This window comes from Amphiprion ocellaris, chromosome 9 (assembly GCF_022539595.1).
Source record: "Amphiprion ocellaris isolate individual 3 ecotype Okinawa chromosome 9, ASM2253959v1, whole genome shotgun sequence".
In the NCBI taxonomy this organism is placed as follows: Eukaryota; Metazoa; Chordata; class Actinopteri; family Pomacentridae; genus Amphiprion; species Amphiprion ocellaris.
In genome coordinates, this window is record NC_072774.1 from 21330503 (window position 1) to 21334206 (window position 3704).

A 3704-nucleotide genomic window follows, 5' to 3' on the forward strand; every position below is an offset into this window, starting at 1 on the left:
CGTGCCATATGATGAATAATCATTGCATAGCATGTCGCTCTAAAAACGTCAGAGTATATCATGTCGCTCTAAAAATGTCATAGTATAGCAAGTTGCTCTAAAAACATCATAGTATAGCATGTCGCTCTAAAAACATCATAGTATAGCCTTTGGTCTAAAAACGTCAGAGTATAGCATGTCACTCTGAATACGTCATAGTTTAGCCTTTAGTCCACAAAACGTTATGTCCTGGCTGTCTAAAGTGGGTGAGGAGCAACAGAAAAACAGTCCAAACGCTGTTTTCCAGAGGGTTAGACGAGTATTTATTTGAAAGAGTAAGTTTACAACAGCACAACATGTGAGGGGGTTAAAAGCAAATGGGTGTTAGTAAAATAAGAAGAAATAAACAACTAAAAGTGGACTTCATGTTGACATTGATGCACATTCCAACCATGAACAAAGTAAAAGATAATCAATACGATAAACAACTCTTCCTGTTCACCTCTTAAAACCCAAAAACACACCGCAGTAGCATCGTAAACTAAAACTAACAATGGGTTCTCTGTTTTCCTTTGTGAACAATTCAAAGGTCCCTCTCTATCTCCCCACACATCCACCAACCACTGGAACACATCTCCAAAGTTCTGCTGGGCCAGCTCAGCTTCCCCTCAGAAGAAGTGGCGCCACCTGCCAGATGAAGGACCCTTTTGAGAGGCAGCTGGCATCGTGATTGGACTGTACTTTGGTCTGTTCCAATCCATCTTCAGCTCCAGAGACGGCAGGCGGGACGAGTCAACGGAGGCCGGGTGGACGAAGGCATGCAGCTGAGTTGGAAAAAAAATGCGATTTTTCAACATGTAAAAACGTGCCATATGATGAAATAATGTAAAGGAGGCCGTGAAAAACACTATGGTAAAGTTTTCTTTGAAAAAAAATCGTCATGCATTTTGGCGAAAAAAAAACGCCATAGTATACTGTGTCAGAAAAAAAAGCGATCTTTCAACATTTTGTAAAAACATGCCATCTGATGAAATAATGTAAAGAAGGCCGTGAAGAACACTCCAGAAGGGTTTTCTTTGAAAAAAAAGTCATGTGTCGAAAAATGTCATTTTTCAACACTGAATCTTATTGAAAAATATGTTTTACTTAAGTCCACCTGTTTCAGCCATCTCTACCCCTCATTAGGTAACACTCTAAGGTACATTATACAAAAAAAATCCAGTAGATGTCACTGTGTTCTGAAATATCATGCAGAGCAAGTGAGTCTGCTCACAGGAAGTTAGCATGAGCAAAATCACTCCTCACATGAGGCCTCTGCTGTGATTTTCAAAGGTAAAGTAATACGTTTGACATATTATGGTGCCAAAGGAGTTGCTGAACACAAATGTGTCATTTGAAATGTAAAAAAAAAAAAGATTTAAAAGGGTAAAATAATTTTTCTCAACTGTTTGGTAGAGGTCAATATTTTAAATATCACTGGGTCTCTTCATAAAAAAAACATTGATTGTTATTAGTGCCCCAAAGAGATAAGAAATATAAGGAAATAATTTTTTCATTGCCTTTTTCTTGGTGAGGATGTTTAAGGGTTAACTTAACATCTGTAAACAAAACAAACACGTATCAACAAAGTTTTCTGTTCGAGTTTGTGTTCTTGTAAGTTTAACTCCAAGATTTTAAATACTTTCATTTACTGCAAATGAATATCTACTCCAAATGTGTCACTAATAATCATTATCAGCCTTAAAAACCCACAAAACACCCCTCTATACTGGATCACACTTAGTACAGTCCGGTGCCCCCTTCTATAAATCTGCTTGGAATCGTTCACTTCCTGTTTGTCAAAGTGGCCTTCTACCTGGACAGGTTTTGTTGGAGCACATGCAACAAACATTTTGGGTAACTGCACTTTAATATGGATGGATGATACTGAATTAGAGTCTTTTTTTCATGAGACTGAGTTAAGATGTGTAGCTCTGTCATTAAATAGGAAATTATTTCTCAGAATTCACAGAGAAAAGTCTGAAATGTTTGCTAGGTTAGCGTCCCACATGTTCTTTGGCTCAGCTAAAGCTAACTCTCTCCAACTTCTGGATCTCTTCAGTTGCTTGATGTTAAAATATCTTGCTGTAGGTGCTGAAGCTCAGAGAGTCTGAGATGTTTGTTCAATATAAGCTAATTCTCAAGTCTTATCTGAACTGTCCTCTTTTGTTTTTACTTTCCCTAAACTTAGGAGTTAATGACAGAGCAGCACATCCAGACTCAGTCTCATTTATGTAGAGATTAAACTTCAGTGTCATTCATTGATGTTAAAGTGCAGTTTTTCAAATGTTTGTTGCACATGCTCCCGACCAAACCAGTCCAGGTGGAAGACGATGTGAAGAGAAAGCTCCAGAGGATGAATATCACACATTTACGTTGGAAATAAATGTCCTTTAATTAGACATTGTCATGCAAAAGTTGGATTTCCCTTTAATGATGTTCAAATCTTTGAGTGTTTTGTTGATGTTGGTTTCTAAATGTTTTTTGACACTCGGCCCCAAAGATTAAAACCTTTTACGGCTCACAAGTTGCAACAATTCACACATTATCAACTATCTTTCTGACTAAACTAAGATAAAAAGTGAAAAACTGCCTGATTCCTGTATCATGAATGTAAATCTTTTTGGTTTTTATGACAGTAAACTGAATATATTTGGGTTTGACATTTTATAAACCAAAACAAGAAATGAATTACTGGAGAAAACAATCAACAGATTAATGGGCAAAGAAAATGTGTTTTCCAACATATATGGCTGAATTACTCTAACATTACAAGATACATACAATTTTAATTCAGTTTTATTTATATAACGCCAAATACAGGTCAAATTGTCTCAAGATGCTTTATTTTTATATTTTTTTGTCATATTTAAAATATGACAAAGTAAGAAATTTAAACCTCTTGACTAACCCAATTTATTATTTGGTTTTTAAGAGACTAATGGACAATTAAAATAACTTTCTCCACTAAAACTAATAAACATGAGGTCAAATAGAAGGAAGAGTTTTAAATACTGCAGTCCCACGACGACAAGAATAAAGTTTGTCAACAAAAACTAAATCTGCTGGTGGAGTCCATTAAAGTCCCAATAAATGATAATAAAGTGTGATACTAAAGGTTTGTGGTGCTAAAAATGTCCAAGTAAAGATATGAAGTTGAACATGTGGATGGAGGTTGATAAAAGTTGACCTCCCTTCATTTCTCTGGAGCGACTCCATGGATTTTATGGATGGTGGTTAAAGACCTGCTCTTCTTGTGGTCTTCCTTCTAGTCGCTGTAAAAAGTCAGTCCATCCTGGCCGACTTCAACACCTCTTCATGACAACTTGTTCTGCCTCAGACCTGCTGGAAACTCCAGAAACTCGGGAAAACCCGTGGAGACTCGAAGAACTCGTGGAGACTCGAAGAACTCGTCGGGCGGGGGAAGGTGTGGTGGGGGGGGGTGGGTGGGGGGGGAGTAGGGGGGGGAGGCCACCACCCACCTCCCCGCCTACTCTCCGCCCTGACTCCACCCAGACTCCGCCTTGGCTCTGCCCACATGGTCACTTCAGGAACTACGATGCCAAAGGGACGACGAATTTATTTCTTTGTATCTGATCTGTAGCTCAGTGAGTTAAGGATTTGCCTATGGAGCTGCAGGTCGCTGGTTCAAGACCAGACAGTTCTTAAACTTTTCTCAAAAATCC